General features: G+C 42.7%; 1 long non-coding RNA gene across 2 annotated transcripts in view; it reads left to right on the forward strand.

Moving 5' to 3' along the window:
- LOC122220447 overlaps positions 1-13,153 on the forward strand; it is a 31,195-nt gene extending 18,042 nt beyond the window's left edge. For both annotated transcript variants that reach the window (XR_006202853.1, XR_006202857.1), the window contains one exon: positions 12,019-13,153. This is a non-coding gene — a long non-coding RNA (uncharacterized LOC122220447). The remainder of the gene's footprint in view (positions 1-12,018) is intronic.
- Positions 13,154-18,906: the final 5,753 nt, after the last annotated feature.

Consider the following 18,906-nt stretch of genomic DNA (forward strand, 5'->3'; position numbering starts at 1 on the left):
GGAAACTCTGGCTGGACAACGAAATGAAGAAAACCGGGAAGCAGGGGAATAGACCAGGGCTCTCAGAGCTTACCGGGGAGACATTACAAAAGCCACAGAAGAGATGGCAGTTTGGGGAGAGGAGGCATCTAGCTAAACGGTTCTCATGGAAACCAAGCGTACCAGTTGCATGAGAAGGAGCTGAAGGGACCAGGATGAGGGCTGCTTGATCCTGACAGGTAGCTGCTAATTAGCAATCAAAACCTAATTGAGATTAACAGCTGTTTTTCTAGTACAGTTACTAACAGGGAGGCAGAAATGGTATGAAGATCATCCAAGCTCTACAAGCTGCATTTTAACATCAGAAACTACGAGAATAGAGCAATGTGCCAAGCGAGCAGGGAGATGAAAGCGGGCCATGAACACAGAGCTGAGCTGACAGGCCAGAGAAGGCTGGATCCATAGGACCAATTAGGATGTCTACAGGGGTGCTGGAGGCAGATTAAAGGGGCAGGATGCAAACAACAATAGAGCGTCTATTCACTGGCTGGTGTGGCCGAGCGACAGCCTGGCACTCCTGGAGAGAAGGGCACATGGGCGGGCGCAGCTCTCTTAGCTATCAGCCGGGCCTCGGGTTAGGCTGGAAATTCTTTCAAATGCACTGCCTGAGCACCGTCCTAGTCCTGCATGTAGGAATATCTATCGTGTGGAGGCCCCAGTCTCCCCAAGGGGGTGAACCTGCTGACACTTCCGACAGGTAAAGCACACTGAATGGTCAGTCTCTCTCTTTGAAATCCTTTCAGTGGGTTTTCTTTTTCCAAGGCACTCTCAGCCTAGTGGCTGTGAAGGGGCTCCCTTAATTACCACTAGGAGAACTGGTGACTGCCAGGAGTATGGCGCAGGACCTAGGAGGAAGTAAAGCACTGCACACTCAATCAGCGTGGTTTAAAGCCGTTAGGCATCCTGCTGCCTTGGCCATTGGAATCTACTGGAAAGCTAGAGGAATATGACCCAGCACCTACTGTATGTCCAGCGCTCATCTAAGTGCTTGACACATAGTAATTCGTGGAATCCTCACAGCACCCCTGTGAGATACTTGTGCACTGCTATCGCCCCCACTTTACAGATGAGAAAACTAAGGCAGAGAGGTTAAGGAATGTGCTCTGATTTACGCGGCTGAAAATTGTACAGGGAGGACTGGAACTTGTGGATTCTGGCTCCAGGGTCTTTACTCATAGCCACTAACCTGCAGTCTGCAGGCCAGCAATAGTGTCCTCACTTACCACCTCTTTAGAATACAGAAGTGCAGGCCCTGCCCAGACCTGCTGAGCTAGAAGCTGCATTTAACAAGGTCCCCAGGTGATTCCTACGCATATTAAGGTTTAAGAAACGCTGTACTATGCTAGGCACCCTCATACAGATCTATGTCTTGTATGTATAGTAATAGTTAATTAATATTAAGAACATAAATCTCTGAGGAGAGATAACAAGGACACACTGCAGTTAGAGTTACGCAAAAGACAGGGCGGGTAATGTCCTGAACTGAATGCTTTTCTCTATCTTCATTCATTAGGTCTTGTTTCCTAAATAAGACTTGTTTATTTTTCTTGCGACTCTCTCTGCCACAGGCCATTTTCATAGCCAGTGATTGTTTTTGTTTCAACAAATATCCCCTACATTTTGAAGTCATAATTGCCTTTTTATTACCCTTTTTCCTTCTCTTGCCTCAAATATCTCAACTCTAAAGTTTTCGCAGTGATAGGAGCTTAGTTTATTTCTAGAACAACCAATTCCTGTTGGGTTTCTCTCCGTCTGCTCCTCCTCACACTTCCTTCCATGGTTGTCCTGAAATACTATTTATTAGGAATATACGTAGCGACTAGACCTCTCATACATTGCAGGTGGGAATGTAACATCCTTTAGCCCCTCTGGAAAACAGTTTGGCACCTTCTTATAAACGTACACATAGATTTTCCTAGGAGACCCAGCAGTCCCACTCCAGGGTGCTTAACTTAGAAAAATAAAAACTTGTGCTGTCACAAAAATGGACACCTAAATGTTTACAGCAGCTCTTTTAATAATTGCCAAAAAAAAAAAAAAAGAGAGAGAAAGAAAGGAAGGAAGGAAGGAATAAAGAAAGGAAGAAAGAAAGAAACTCGAAACAACCTAAATTTCCTTCACCGAGTGAATAGGTAAACAATTGTGGTTCGTCTATATAGTGGAATACTATTCAGCAATAAAATGGAATGAACTACGGAGATACTAAACATTATGGATGGATCTTGAAAGCATTATGCTAAGTGAAAAGCCCAGACATAAAAAAAAAAACCATCTTTTGTCGTTCCATTTATATGAACTTTTAGAGAAGGCAAAGCTATAGTGATAGCAAGCATTTCTGTGGTTGCCAGGGGCTGGGGGCTCAGGGGCAAGGGCACAAGGAAACTTTTGGGGCTGATGAAAATGTTCTGTATTATGATCATGGTGTTGGTTACACTGCCTTATGCACTTGCCAAAACCCACTGAATTGCACATTTAAAACTTGTGAATCTTATGCATAATAAAACTGTGATGGTTAACTTTATGTGTTGACTGGAGTTGACCTCATGGTGCTTCTGTGAGGGTGTTTGTGGAGGAGGTTAACATTTGAATTGGTAGACGGAATAAAGCAGGTTGGCTTCCCTAACGTGGGTGGGCTTCATCCAATCAGTTGGAGGCCTGAATAGACCTAAAAGGCTTGACCCTCTTGCGGTGAAGAGGGAAATTTTCTTGCCTAATCACCTTGAGCTGCTGGGACATCTGTGTGTTCTGGCCTCCAGACTTGAATCGAAATATTGGCTCTTCTTGGGTCTCGAGCCTGCTGGCTTCCAGGATGGAACTGCACCATTGGTTCTCAGGGTTCTTGGGTCTTGGGATCGAGACTGAAACTCAGGGTATCAGTTCTGGGTCTCCAACTTGCCGATTGGAGACCTTGGGCTTCTCAGCGTCCATAGTCATGTGAGGTAAGGCCTTACGATGAATGAATGAATGAATGAATGAATGAATATATGTACACACACATACACACACACACACAATTGTTTTGGTTCTGCTTCTGTGGAGAACCCTGACTAATACAAAAGCTAAGCCACAATAGAAGAATTAGGGATTCATTACAGGTTGATCTAAGGAAGAAGAGGGAAAGGTATCAGATCCACCTTAGCAGTTGGTGGTCATTATTCTCACCATTAATCATCAGATAATAAAAGTCTCTTTCTCTAGAGCCTGTAAATACCCAATGCTGGTAGGGCAGTTTGTTCTCTGGAATAGTCTGAGTAAATTCAATGCTTAAAGAAAACACATTATAAACATGTTTACAGTGTCCTGAGGCTTTAGAGTCTGAAATGAGTTCTATATAGATGCCATAAACTTCTTGTAATTAAAGACATGCTAAATGTTAGTTGCATTAATGCTGAAGAAATACAAATACATAGTCTGAAGCCATTGAGAGTTGGCTCAACTCTTAAATCCCTTTAAGAGTGAAACTTCAGTGCTGGTAGACCCAAGGCCCCATCCCTTTTGCTATCAGAAGATGCTTTTTGAAAAGCCTTCCTCCTAAGATATTTCTGGAAACCCCAAGGCCATGCTTATGTGTATTCACAAAGTGGCCTGTTAGCCGGTTAGCCCTCAAGTCTACACTGTCTAGCCCAGGCCTATATTTTCACAGAGGAAACACTGTGAGTCTGTGGGCTCTCTTCACATGGCCGCTGGCCCCAAGGTCATTCATAAGGTGGATTTGCCCCACCCCATCTTGATGATACTAAGCAAGCATCAAAATGCTTTGAAGTCAGAATTTCACTACAGCTCGTACAAATTGAGAAGGAAAACACTCCTTTATTAAATCTTTTGGGGCTCCCAAGCACAACCACTTGGGTTCAAAAACATTAGAGCTTTTAGCAAAGTAACGCTTTCAATACTCAGAGGCTCTTTTCTTTCTGATGCACAGGCTGGCCTGGGGTCACTTTCAATACTGGAAGGCATACATGCCAGGAGCCACGACCTCATCCCACAATCAAACCCTGCTGTTGTGTGCTTGACCAGTCATTCCTTTCCCCTTACGGTCCTTGTTCATCCGGGGACCTCCATCACTTTTCACTCTGTAATCTGGCTCCCATCAGGGCTACCCCAGTTCACCCTCTATCTGTGTATCTCTGAATATTATATATGGACAGAGTTTAGCCCAAGAGTCTGTCAGTCTCAGTGAAAATCAGTGGCAATAAATAGATGCCTAAAGTGCATGTTCCAGAAGCTCCAACTCCTACTCAGCCGTGTTCTCCTCTTACACACAAAAAATTGTTCTCCAAGTATAATTTGCTTTTTATCATAAAGTGTATTTTTTAAGTCTATGGATTATATTCTAGAATTGCAAAGGCAGCTGAACAGTCAGGTTCTGAGAGGGCAGGAACTTGAACAGATCTGGGGCCCCGAAGAGCATGAAAGAAGCTGTAGTCTCTACTGCATGTGTGGGATGCCTCTAGGGGGAGAAGTCAGTTGGAACCATTTTAATTTCATTTGCTTTTTCTAAACTGTGAAGTATTTCATACACAAAGCCCAAGTATAGGAAATAATGTAAAAGACAACTATGTCCAGTACTCAATATTATCACATCGTATAGATATTGCTATATTTGCATAAATAAAATATTATATACCCAATGGGAGCTCTTAAGTGGCACGTTAAAAAGTGAAATGCAAGTTCTTTGCATCTCCTCCCAGCAAGAACCTATTTCTCCATCCCTTGACTGTGGGCTGGCCCTGTGGCTTTTTCGGACAATAGGATATAATGGAATGACATTATATGGCTTCTGAGCCTTAGCCTTAAGAGAGAAACCTCACAGCTTCCTCTTTCAGCGTCTTGGAATGCTGCCACTTTGTGAACAAGCCCAGGCTCTCTCTCCTTGAGAGAGAGTGCATGGAGAGAGCTCTCATACAGAGAGAGGGTCAGGCATCAAAGCTGAGGCCCCAGAGCTGTGAGTGAGGACATCTTGGACAGGCAGCTGCAGCTGACAAGCCAACTGGACAAAGAGCTATGAGCAAGCACTGTTGACACTATGTAGAGGAGAGATGACCCACACCAAGTGAGCCTTGCCCAACGGCCAACCCATAGAGTCATGAGCAAATACATAGCTGTGGCTTTAAAGCCACTCTTTTTTGGGACAGTCTGTTAATTGCAGCAATCGATAACCAAGGCCACGCTGTGGACACCCTCCTCAAACTCATTCTCTATATTCCTCCCCCGCAAAAAGATAAACACTGTCATTTCAATGCATGCTTTTAGCATGTTGCTACATATTTGTGCTTCCTTAAAAAATATATAATACTGTTTTAGTGGTTTTTTAATTTTGTAATGTTAATTTATTTTTCAAAGAGAGAGAGACAGAGAGAGAGTGAGTGGAGGACGGATGGAGAGAGAGGGAGACACAGAATCCGAAGCAGGCTCTAAGCTGTCAGCACAGAGCCCAATGTGGAGCTCAAACCAACCAACAGTGAGATCATGACCTGAGCCAAAGTCAGACACTCAACCGACTGAGCCACCCAGGTGCCCCTGCAGTGTTTTAAACTATATTTAAATAGTATTAAACTCTATTATTCTATGACTTGCTTTTATGCACAAAATATACTGAGACTCTTTCAGTCTGGAACACTTCCATAGTCTTTCCTTAACTTTCATGACATATTTGAAGATTACAGGTAGGTTATTTTGCAGACGGTCCCTCAATTCGAGTTCATCGGATGTTTCCTGATGATTAGATTCAACGTAAGCATCTCTAGCAGGAATAACCCAGGAGCGATGTTGGGTCCCCGTTGCCACCTCTCAGGTGGCCCATGATTGCAGTTTGACCTGTTACTGATGATGTTCACTTGGACTGGAGTCAAGTGGTGTCGCCCAGCCTCCTCTTTGTAAAGTTCCTCCTTGCTCCTTTGTGGTTAAAAAATGCCTTGTGGGAGGTCCTTTCCAGCTAGGTCAATATCCTGTTCCTTAGCAAACTCTCAATCAACTAATTTGTTTGTATGGACTCATGATACCCTATTTTAGTCAATGGGCATAACCTTCTATTGGCATTCTGTTGGTCTCAGCTCGTCACCCTTTTGGCCAGTGGAAGCCACTTCAGGCTGGCTTCGGCGTCCTTTTGACCTGCCTCCCATGAGTGCTTCCTTATCTTCAGAGTCAAAAAGAAATGCCGGATTCATCTTGTACTTCTCGGTGCCCAACCCTGGAATCATCCATCTCTCCTGGTTTCTTTTAGCTAAGAATGCTAGTTAAAAGTCATGTTTGTACTAGGTGTGTTCATTGCTGTTGCCAGGCCTTTTCAACCCTCTTAGCAGACAAAGCTAGGGAAATGTGTGTGTGTTGTATTATACATGCCTGCACTTGTGTGTATGTTTACTTCTCTTTATAATTACATAGATCAGAATCCATAAGCTTACACCGGTATCTTCATTTCCAATCCCAAACCAGAGTTCATTCTAGGTTTCTCTCCTTTCATACTTGTGATTCCCTTCTTCAGCGGTGAGCAATTCAGCCCCCCTTATTCTTCACATGTTTACTTACTTGGTCAGTCTTCTTGTACATAAGAAATACCCCATGGCATCAGTGTCTCCCCTCTGCACCCCACTCTGCTCCGCCGGACTCCTTACCCTGCTTCTACTCCTGCATGGACAGCTGCCTCACCTGTCCAGTGCCCTCCCTTCTACTCCCTGCCATGTGCACGCTGCTCTCATCCACCCCTGCTTGGTCACCCTCCTCACCCTGCTCTGGCTCTGAGTAAGAGGAATTGAAAGGAAGGGAAGAAAGAAAGGGAGGATGAGAGAAGAAACTGATCATATTTTTAATCCCACTCCCTCCCTCTCACTGGAAACTGGAATGATCTCTTCTCTTGAACACAGACCTGATTGTGTTCTATTCCTCTCCACTGCATTCTCCCTGCAGGCTACTCCTGTCCTCAAACTATCTTCCCACACACTTCTTTTCTTTTTCTTTTTAATTTTTTTTTAGTATTTATTTATTTTTGAGAGAGAGACAGAGCACGAGCAGGGGAGGGGAGGAGAGAGAGGGAGACCCAGAATCCAAAGCAGGCTGCAGGCTCTGAGCTGTCAGCACAGAGCCCAACCTGGGGCTTGAACTCACGGTTCATGATATCATGACCTGAGCCAAAGTCAGATGCTTAACCGACCAAGCCACCCAGGCTCCCTCCACAAACTTCTTTTCACCTAATCCTCCTATTTCAGATCCATTTCACCCCCCGAGTTTCTCCAGAAGGGCCTCTCTGATCATATCCACCACAGTCCGACTTTCACCTCTAAATCTTTCTGAACCTGTCCTCCATGAAGGCATTAAGGACCTGTTGATGAACCATATCCAGTAGCTCCCTTGCAGGATGTCCCCCTCCCTTAGATATTATAGACTATTGTCTCCATCCTGAAAGTCTGCCCTGCTTTTTTCCCGGGCCAGCGCTCCCTCTGGTTCTCACCCCGTCAATGCCCCTCCATCCTTCCCTGTCTCTTCTGCTGGCAGCTCATCCTCATTTCCCAGGGGCGGATGTTCCCCAGGGATCTGTCACTGGGCTTCTCTCTTTAATCTCTATTTGCTCCCTGTGAAATTTTATTTTGTCAGTTCCTTCTCTCATTTCTAGGTGGATGATTTCCAAATTGACATGGCAAGTTTGACCTCTCTACTGTGCCATAGGATATTTCCCCGTAGTTACCATGAGCTATTTCCCTGTCTTGCCAGGTACCTCAAATTCCAAAGTTTATTCAGTGTCTCAAATTATCCGGCTTGTCCCGGGTAATATCCATACATAGATTAATAAAGCACAGTTTGTGCAAACAAGAGGTTTAATCCAAGCTGGAAATGATAGTCGTCTTCAATATATTCCCCCCCTAACTTCCTGTCTCCAACCCACCTTTCATATCACTGTAATATTTAGCTTTCTAAGGCACAATTGCCTGGAAGCTTCCTTTGCCTTGCTATCATCCAAGGTAAAAATTTGCAGCTCTTCCACTCCTTACCCTTATTCTTTCCAGCCAAACAAGGTGTTTATTTTATGCCTCTGTGCCATTGCTCATGCTGTTCCCTTCTAGAAGAATGTTCTTCCTCTTTTTCTCACCTATTAAAGTCTCACTGTCTTTTAAGGTTAAACTCAAATGCCACCTCATGTTGTCTCTCCTGCCTCTAACAGAATGGCATCTGGGATTTCTTAGCTCTTTGAATTTTGTCTATATTCTTGTTATGGCAAATATCCTGAATGACTGATTGTAGGACCTATATCTCTCTGAGCAGCTACAAAGCAGGGACTGGGTTTTATCTAAGTTAGTTCCCCTGTAGGACAGTCTTTCCCACACTTTCAGTTCACAATGCCCTTGATGTGTCAGCAATTTTTCAGGATGCCCATAGGCCCATAGAAATACCTAATAGTTTCGCTTATTCAATAGTTAGGTCCAAAAAACCATAAATATTTATGTCCTAACAACTCAGCAGCTTTTTGAGAAAAAATAATACATACACATTGAAGGGAAATATTAAGATTTTTATTCCATTTCAAAACAATGATAATTACTTGCCAACGAGATATGTATCCTTATTAGGTATTGCACAGCTTCTTAAATCTTAGACTCCAATTGGAAGTCCCCACCGTCATTTCCTACTCTGCCCTGATTTTCATGCAGTGCTTGCTTTTCACACAGCTACTGCCCTATCCGGCTTCACAAGGATATGATGTCACTGAAAAAGATGTAGTCTGATCTAACATAGAAACTATGAACTACCTCGGGCCAGTGGTTCTCATGCTGTCTGACACATGTCACTGTGTTTTTTTCAAAAATATTAGGTATCCGGTGGTGTTCCTGAGACCTTGCTTCACCACCAACAGGCCACTGAGAACGGCTGGGGACTGTGGCTCCAGGGCTGGGCACCAGGCCCACTCCACCATGGGATCCTGGCAGATGGAATTGGGTCCAGTTGTGTGTATGGGTCATTGGATGTAGATTTACCTCACATCTCAGGCCCAAACAGCTTTTATAAAGAATGAAAGCTTCTCTAAAGAATGTGAAGGATTAGGAGAATTATTATTATCATGATTTCAAACAGAACCAAGGACCAAATACCACTGGAGTGGTAAATCCTTCAAAGCCATATTTCCATTCATCTAGCAATTGCAAATAGGAGCTTTGTTTGAGCTGCTATTTTCAAGAATGAAATGGGTAGCAGAGGATGTCAACTTGGAGTCTGTTTATGCAACCATTCTTTGTTTATTTGAAGTTGTAGGTTCTCTGGAGGACAGTGTATACAGTTTTTATCAGCTCCCCAAAGTGATTCGTGACCAAAACAGTAAAATTTGAGTCGTAACATTAAACAAAATATTTAAAAATCAGGAATGCCATGTTACTACTAATCTCAAAGATGGTGTGTTGCCAAAATTGATCTTGCTGATACAAAATAATTTTAATTTTTTTCCCAGAATTGACCCTTTGTCAATTGAGAATGAAACAGAGAGGATTCACCACTTTTTTTATTTAATTATTCTTCCATTTATTTCCCTCACTTTATAAAGATGCCTCTCTCCTTTAGAAATAATTTAGAATTTTGTGACTTACTTCCAAAATGAACAAAATGATTTTTTGTCTCTTTTGTTTTGTAGATCTTAATTTTCCTGACAAACAAAAATTTCACTTGGAAAATAACATTTTCCAAAATACATATCCTTATGTAATTTATGATCTCCTTATGACATTCTGGCTAAATTGATGGCATTTAATATACTCTCTGGCTTGGATGGATCTTCCAAGAGATTAAAAACCTTAATATGAAAAAACTAGCCAAATGCTGAATCTGTTACTACATGATCTCATAGATTAAAAACAAAATGAAACAAACAAACAAACAAAATCCTTGTAATTTATTGGGTTATTACAAAATATTCCAGTGTTTGGCATTGTGTAGACCTAACATCTAAATAATTGCCTCAATAAACTCAAGAGGTCTCAGATTAAATAATTGCTGTTAATAACAGATATGTAAACAGAGCTTTGCCTGTTGTTCCTCACTGTTCTGAACAATACTGTTCTTGTCTTTCTATCCAGCTCAGTGTATGCCCCAAATCCTCACCGTCCCTGCTTCTCCAGCTAGGAGTGAAATCTCGTTTCCCTAAATTACTATAAAGTTCTAATCTTTAACAGACAACATAAAGCAGCTATGTTCTTCTCAGCCTCAAATTTAGATTTATTCTCCATCCCTCATCCCAATGCTTCATATACACTCAGGAAGTGAAACCTATAACCTGGTTTTGACCAGAAGCTTCTAGAGAGCAAAGAGTTGGTTTTGTTACATATTTGAAAAATTACTTCTTTTCTTTATCCTACTGTCCACTTTAGTTCAACCTCTTATTTCTTATTATCTGTATACAATTGTTAGAGACCCTCCTCAACCATGTTCCTACCTCTGTTTTCTTCCCACCCCAATCTGCTTGACCCAACTTTCTGACTTACTCTTAACACTGCATAGCTCAATTAGACTGTTCTGTTTTTAAACCCCATTATGGCTCCCCTTGCCTAGGATAGGCCTTCACTGTATGCCTCAGCTCAACTTTACATCCTCACCCTCAACCATTGCCCTAGAATTCACTACAATTACATTATCTGGCACTGAACCTATATGGCTAATTTTCAGCCTTGTGATTTCTCCACTTGTACACTTTCATAACACTGAATTGTGATCATTTGCTAGTGAACGTTACAGTTCTTTATATATTCATCTTCCCTGTTTACTCCCTCGTAAGCTTTTTCCATACAGTAAGATTCATTTATTCGTACATTCATAGTGTATTGTTTCCCTGCTGATTGCCAAGCATTTGGTAGGAACGGATGTTCAAAGTTGAAAGATGACTAAGCCCTGTATGTACTTAGTGCACAAAAAGGATTTGTTGAATTAAGTTTTAATGGTTTTCAATCAGATAATAAATAAATTGAGTTGGATCCTACTTTTGTATTCCTTTATATATATTTTTTAACTGTGCCAATCTTCTCTCTCCAAGAGGAGAGGGACCCTATCTTATTAATCCTTTGTATTCCCCAGATGGTAGTCTACAGATATACCTGCAATGGATTTTCAGTAAATTAATTTTGGGTGAATGATCAAACATTTGATTTTCTTCCATACGTGTGATGTCATGTGACGTGGGCCCATCACGTATACAAAGCAAGACTGACTGACGTTGCATGGAGTGCAAAACTTGAGTTGACTGTGCTCACTTACGCACGGGGAGCCTTTGCCAATATTTAATTTTTACTTTTGCACGTGGAGTTTTCTGAAGCCAAAATAGCATTCAAAATGAGTTAACCTATCACTTGATCTTTTGAGAATCTCAAATATTGGTTTAGTTCTTGTTTTCTTATCAAGACATCCAAATATTGGGCAAAGACAGATCTAAATGTCAGAAATCACTCGAAAACATTTGTATACATTTTGAATAATTTTTAATGTTAACTTAGCTTTTTTTCATAAGATTTCTTTACATCATTGTACATAGAGATGAGTAGATATAAAGATTTAAACAAGATTATCTATTCAATTCAACAACTCTTACTGAGTAGCCAGTATATAAAAATGCAGGATTCCATAGGAGAATACTGCCCTGGTGAAGGTCAGGTATTAAGGCACCCATCAGGTAGGTCATTTGTTCTGCTGTGCTATTGTGGGTGTGTTCAGGGAAATGTGAACTTCAACTTCCTGAAAACTAAAAAAAAAAAAAGTGCAAATCTGTGATGACTATAATAACCAAGTCCAAGTGAAATTATGTCTATAAAGCACATAGTAGGTGTTCAATAAACATTAGTTAACTTTCCCCTAATGGCTGGGAATAGAATTAATCAACTATTTACAGTAGAGTGGAGTGAATAGGAAATTCTTATTAGAAACTTTCATTTAACCAGAAGGACTCAATTGTTATTGTGCTTTAGTTGCATTTATCAGATGACTGTTTATTATTTTCTTTCCCCTGCATGAAAGAACTATCGAATATGAAAGAAGAAAAAAGGAAAGTGAAACAAAGAAAACCTTAAAATATAACATGCTGAAAGTATTGTGAAATCGGTGAGGCACCTAAAGTGGGAAAGATCATGCTGGAAGAAAACACAAAACATGTATTACAAGTGACCTGCTTCAGAGGATAACCAAAAGGTCCTCCCACGATACTTGACATAGTGGATTCACAGTAGATACGTAGAGATTGACTGCTATTATGTTAAAAGGCTCTGACTAGTATACCTACTGAATATGTAATTTTTAATTGCACAGAAATGAGAATGTACCAAATTTCTAGAAGAGAACAGGATTGCACGGCACCCTACGGGATGGCCTGGCCTCGGCCTGAGGTTCACGGGAATCTTCCATTCTTTGCCTTTTCTGAGAGACTGGCTTACCAGAGCTGGAGTGTGAGCAGGGACTTATAACGGCTGGAAGCTCGGCCTCCACATCCAGCACCCAGGAGCTTCTCCACTCGGCCAGGAAATTGCCCAGCTGGATGGTGTCTGGGGATTGCTCTCCTGGTCCTCAGAAAGGAAGGACAGTGACACCAGCAAGAGCTGGCATCTCTACCTGGTCAAATAGCCAAGTGGTTATGAAGGAGACCCTCAGTAACTATCAGTGGTGGGGGTGGGAATGGGGGGGGAGGGGAGGGGATTCTGCTCAGTCAGCAGGGTGACCTCAAAATTGTGGGAACACATCATACCAGACACACTCAATTGCTATTTGTGTTAAAATTACACCAACACAACGGGTTGTTGTTAAAACTGTAGTTGCTGTATGTTTAGATTTATTGAAGTAATAAAGAATTCGCTCTGCCGTCTTACGACATTTTACTGGCAAATTCTGCTCAAACTGGTTTGGATCTGATTGTAATCATTGTGTAGGCTGAAAACTGGCTGGAATGTATTAAAACAGAGCTTTCCGATCCTCTGGAAATCAATCCAGTCAGCAAATGGCCAAGTGAGTCGCCTCGGGGTAAATGTTAGACCTCAACGTGGCTTCCCTTCCAAATGTACGTACAGCCTCAGTTCCATAATAAACTGTCGCTTGGGCTTCTCAGCTAGATCTGGCCAAGTCACTTAGACAATTCACTGCCTGATATAGACTCTAACTACCACCATATCTGTCCACTTTGGTTCTGACAAGAAGCTTCTAGAGAGCAGGAAGCATTTCTGTTTTTCCTGTGTGTCGAATCCACACACTGGGCTCTACTCAGCAAGTTCTGGAAAGAAGAAGATGGTCACACTCCATAATCATTATCTGCCAGGCACTGCGTTAACCATTTTTATATATTATCCCAACAGCTCTATGTGCTAAGTGTTATTGTTTCATCATTTTATAGATGAGGAAACTGGTTCGCAGAGGGTCAGGAGCTTGCCTGAGTTTATGGCAGAGCCAACTGGCCTCATTTCAGACACTGAGCTTCCCATCAACCCTGTGCCCGGCTGCCTCTGTATGATGAGGTAGTGAACCTGGGTGCTTTCTATGTTCCAGATGGAAGAAAGTGGGGTGACCCTGTTGTCACCTCTCTGAAGAACTCAGAGCTTGAGTGTGCCTGTGGGTGGGGGAGATGTTGCCGCTGATTTGGAATGTGCTTTGGTCTAATGGTAACTGAGCCTACCAGAATTCCAAAACAGGTGACGTTTGTCTTTTGATTCTCTCCTATTTGTTTTCTTTCATTTTAGTGACCTTTAATTTTTATAACAGTTTTAGATTTAGAAAAAAAATTGTGAACATCGCATAGAGACCTGGTAGGGGCCAGATATCAGTAGGGTACATGAGTCACAACTGATGAGCTACTATTAAAACATTGTTATTAACTGAAGTCAACACTTGATTCACTTTATTCAGATTTCCTTAGTTTTTATGTAAGGTTCTTTCTCTGTTCCAGAATCCCATCTAGGATACCACATCACATTTAATTGTCATGTCTCCTTAGGCTCCTCTTGGCTGTAGCAGTTTCTCAGACTTTCTTGTTTTTGATGACTGGGACAGTTTCAAAGAGTACTGGTCAGGTACCGGATTGGTCTGACGTTTATAACATGAGTTGTCTGGAGTTACAAGTTTTGGAAGAAGACCCTAGAGGAAGTGTCATTCTCATCACATTCTATCGAAGGTACAGGCTATTAATGTAAGAACTCTATCACGTATGAGTCATTTCGCTAAGGCTGACCTTGATCACCTGGCTAAGCTAATGTTTGCCAAGTTTTTCCACTATAAAATTAGTCTTTTCCCCCTTACCATACTCTGTAGCCTTGGAAAGAAGTCAGCAGGCACAGCCCACACTTAAGGAGTGAGGAGTTAGGCTCCCTACTTGAGGATGAAGCAGCTACATAATTTATTTGGAATTCTTCTGCAGGGGGAATTTGTCCCTTCTCTACCATTTATTTATTCATTCAATCATTTACTTACATTAATATGAACTCATGGATATTTACTTTATACTTTGGGTTATAATCTAATACTATGTTATTTATTTTGTGTTCAAACGGTTCCAGCTTTGACCCTTGGAGGCTCTGTTCAGTTGGTTCCTCTGTCCCTTTCACATGCCCCCATCACTGGGGGGTTTTGTGTTTGTGTGAGCACTTCCTTACTTTCTGGCACCACTAGATGTTCCAGGTTCTTTTTATATACTTCCTGCTCCAGTCTCAGAGTCAGCTATTTTTCCAAGGAGCTCTCTCATCCTTTTTAGGAAAGGAAACCCAAAGGATCTGGAGGACAAATGAAAATCATGATATTAGGCAGTCAAGTGAGAGCTTATGATTAGATTCCTATTTTAGAAATATCACTTCTGGCTGGATGAGACTGAGACTACAGGCAGAGTCAGAGAGACTACTGCACCAGTCCATGCGGTGGGGGGGGGGGGGGGGGGGGGGGAGTTGATGTCTTGAATGACTCAAGGGTCATGCAAGCCAGATGCTTGAGAGGTAGGTCGGCTTGTATTCCTAGCAGAGCCTTGGGGACTTGTTCTATGATGGCACAAAGTACACAGAAACTTTATGGATGGAGGAGAAGGATAATTAATAGTAGTAATCACTAATGTTTATTGGGCACTTCCTGTATCCCAGGCACTAAATACTTAATTGCAATAGCTCATTTAGTTCACACCACTCTGTATGCTGAGCACCGTTGTTACTCCCATTTGCGGATGAAGAAATCAAGAATTGAAAGAACCAGTAAGTGGTCCAATAAGTGTCGCAGTTACTAAACAGCAGGCTGAGACATGGGTGCAGGGAGCCTAACCACAGCCCTGCACTCCTCAACACTGTGCTATAGTACGTCTTGCTACAAGATGGCTTCAGAGTTGACAGCTCCTTGTTGCTAGAGCTGTGTCTCAACTGCCTAGACTGGCTGCTGCTCGTAACACTTCTCTTCCCTCTGATTCCTAGCTCATCCCCTAAAGCCAGCTCAGATGGACCAACCATTGCATCTGTACCTGCCCAGGACCAGCTTCTCATTTGAGCTAACTCACTTCCACATTTTTACTTTCAACAACACTTAGGAAGCACCTGCTATTGCCTGGAATTCTTGTAAGTTGCTGGAGATAGGGAGTAAGAAACATTCCTGTCCTCAAGGGGCTCAGAGCGTGTGCGTGTGTGTATGTGCAAAAATACAGAGTGGTCTCCGACTCCACTTACTCCATGACCTCTAACTGTCCTTCAACCTGTCATACCTGTGCCATAGCACTGGGCTTTCCAATTGGCTTTAGACCATACTCTCTTTCAAATAATTGGCATCCAGATCTGTGCCCAGGTCTGGCCCCTCCTGTGTCTGTTGTGACTCTTTCTGCTTGTCTGTGGGACTTCTAGTCTGTTGTTCTTGTGCCATTCACACCTATGTCACTGGGGGCCACGAAGGCAGCTTCCTCTCTCTCCTGTTGTTAATAAGGTCAGCCTGGAGCATGCCAGGCCAGCCCAGGCTTCCAGACTGCTCTGCTCTGAGTCATGCTAATTTTGTTTCCAGAATTGTTTTTCATTCACAGTCCTGTTAGAGCTTTAGGCTCTTTTTTGCTCCAGAAAAAAAGTATGAGGTGAATTAGGGGTGATTTGCAGCCAGATTTCTTCTCCCACTCCATTTGAGCCCATCTGGATTTTTCAACTTGACTATTACCTGATTTGGCCTGAGTCATTCTGCCACCAAGTAGCAAGACCATTTAAATAATTTGTATTATTTATATAATGTCTGCAGTTTCAAAATCCATCGCCTATACATTAATACCTCCCAGAGGGTACTGCCTGCTTGGTTTAGGGAAACATCTTCTCTAGGTAGAACCTAGTGAGACCGTTGCCATGATTAGTGTAGAGAGATACCAGATAATTCTTGTGAACTTTTTAAAAAGAATGCTAACAGCTTTTTCCCTTTTCTTCCCAGATTCCAAAAATATATGCAGTTAGCTTATGCGACATGATTAAGTGACATACTTAAGACTCACTCTTTTCTTCAACACCTTATTTCTAATTTTTAAGGCACCTTGTTTTTCCCAAGTTGTGAACACATATCCCTCTTCGTTGTTTTCCTGGCCTTTCTGCATTTCTGGAGTGGCAGATCTAGATCAAAAGCCATGGGTGATGGTATAAAGAAAGGAAAAGGAGAAAAATTATTTTCAACAGTCTTTTTACGCACATGACTCTCCCTTCACCACCACCCCCCAACAAATCGCTCACTCTGTAGAATAGTATTCTTCACTGTGCTCTCAGAACCCACTTTCAGAAGTCATTTTGCAAATTATCTGCCACAGATAAACACCGAAGTTGGAAAATAAGTGAATTTTAATACAGGATTGTAGGTTCAGAGGTAAACCTAAAATAAGTAGCTCTCATTCTTTTATGTGACAGTTTGCTCTCCTGAGTGGGAGGGAAAGTGAGGGAGTTTCAGCCTGTGGGACAGTTGTCCCTAAGCCACTGAATGTGTTGCCCTGAGCATCTTCCATGGAGGAATGATAGAGAACCACAACAGACTGATGCCATCTTTTCTGTTAGGGGCACCTGTTCACTCCTCCTGGGCCAGAGCTTACTCAGTGGCTTCTGTGAACAGTAGGAGGGCAAGAAAAGTCCAGCCCTCCGAGAGGTGGCTTCATCTACTTGTTGTCCTGTCTACATAGTAGAATCTCTGGTGATGGCTTCTGGGCCCAGGGCTGCTATCCACCTTCACTGCAAAACTCTCAGAACCACTGCAAGGCAAGAATGAATGGACCACCATGAGGATCTGTTGTGCAGTGGACAAGTGGACGGCAACTCAAACACTTCCTGTAAGCCCAGCCTCCCTGCTGGGGATCCCCAGTGTCTGAGAATGGCTGGGCATGGGGTATAGCTGGTTACACATTCCCCTCATTTTAATGCATGAAAAGTGGGAGAGGAGAAGAGTTCAGTTTTCTAACTGGGGGAATGGGTTAAGGTCATAACTGCCGGCAGCGACCAAAGATGGCCTCTTGAAGGTCTTTGGTTTTGCAGTGGAGAAAAGAATAACTGAGAGAGTTGTGTTGCTGTTTGTTTGCTTTGCTTTTCAAAAAGGAACCAAATCACCTGTTCTTTCTCTTCTCCCAACCAGCAGACATGCCCACACAGGTCCTCTCTATAAAGAAAGAATTATCAAAGGAGAGCTTGGAAAGGCTCACCAGGACCCTACACTGTGGCCTTTGTGTGACTCCTGCCTTCATGGAGTCCTGAACCCAGACTTTGGTTGAGCTTCCCGCTCTTTATTCAGTAAGCCTCTATGTTGGGCTAAAATGTGTACTGCAAAGCTCACACCAGAGACTGAGGTTGGGGAGGACACTAAAAGGAGGATATTTTGGCAAATGCTTTGCCTTTGCCCTACCTTTCTGCAGGTAGCCAGACAAGCCCACAGCCAAGCAAATTGTCATTGGTTCCTATCTCTGTTTCAGAACTTGGTATTAGGCACTTTTTCTTCCATTCCTCATCCAATGCAAGCATGCCATCGCCTGAGCTCTGTTCTCCCATGGAGTGAGTTTTCTGAGGGCTCCCCAGAGCTGGGGAACGGATGGGAGGCCAGTTCTTCTGTCTCGCTTACATTCTTTATTTAAAATGTGTTTCTAAGCAGTGTGTGAAAGATGTGGCTGCTGCTGTGCCCTGTGTTAGGCTCGTTGCTTCTGATCCACCAGGTCAACATTGTCTCTAGCAGGAATTGAGTTGTATGTTCAGTAACACGAGTTGTTGCTTAAAGAGAGAGGGAGCGGCAGGGCCACACTTATCAGGAAAGTGTGCTAGGGAAGGGGCGTCTGAGGGGTGTGATTCTAGCCACTTTCCCAGGCCCTGAAATTCCCATTATCTTAACTCCATGGTGATGGCATTCTAGCTTCCTGAAAGTAGCTCACATAGTAGCATGGAGACTATATATGTAATCATGATAATAAAAATCTGATAGAACCTTAAGGTTTATAAAATGCTTTTATTTCACTGCATTTTTGCAGGATGGTCCCAGGTGAACCAACTTCACCTGAAATTGTATGGATGGTTCTAGAAAAACCTCACCCTCATAATCCTCCTCTTGCAACTATTTCCCTGTGTGGTTTGCATGGTAAGAAGGACTCAATCAGGAGAAAGTATTTGCTTTCAAGGTCTCTGGGAGGCAGAGCATGGGACATAGGCTGAGATGTTAGAGAAGTCATAACTTGGCTCCAGCCCAGCCCCACACTGACCTTTGAGCCTCTGTTGAAGGAGATAGTCTTCAGGAAGTCCTGAAAGAGCAACTTTCCTGAGGGGCTAAGACTGGGAGCCCAAGCAAGTGCTCTTTGTGATCCAAATTACTTTCTGTGGTACAGAAATGTGAAGAGTGTGGGTAGTCAGCCCATTTGTTCATGGAATATGGTGCCACTGCAGTGACGCAGGCAGAGGTAAAGAACTTGTAGTATTC

The sequence above is a fragment of the Panthera leo genome, chromosome A1 (assembly GCF_018350215.1).
Source record: "Panthera leo isolate Ple1 chromosome A1, P.leo_Ple1_pat1.1, whole genome shotgun sequence".
Lineage (NCBI taxonomy): Eukaryota > Metazoa > Chordata > Mammalia > Carnivora > Felidae > Panthera > Panthera leo.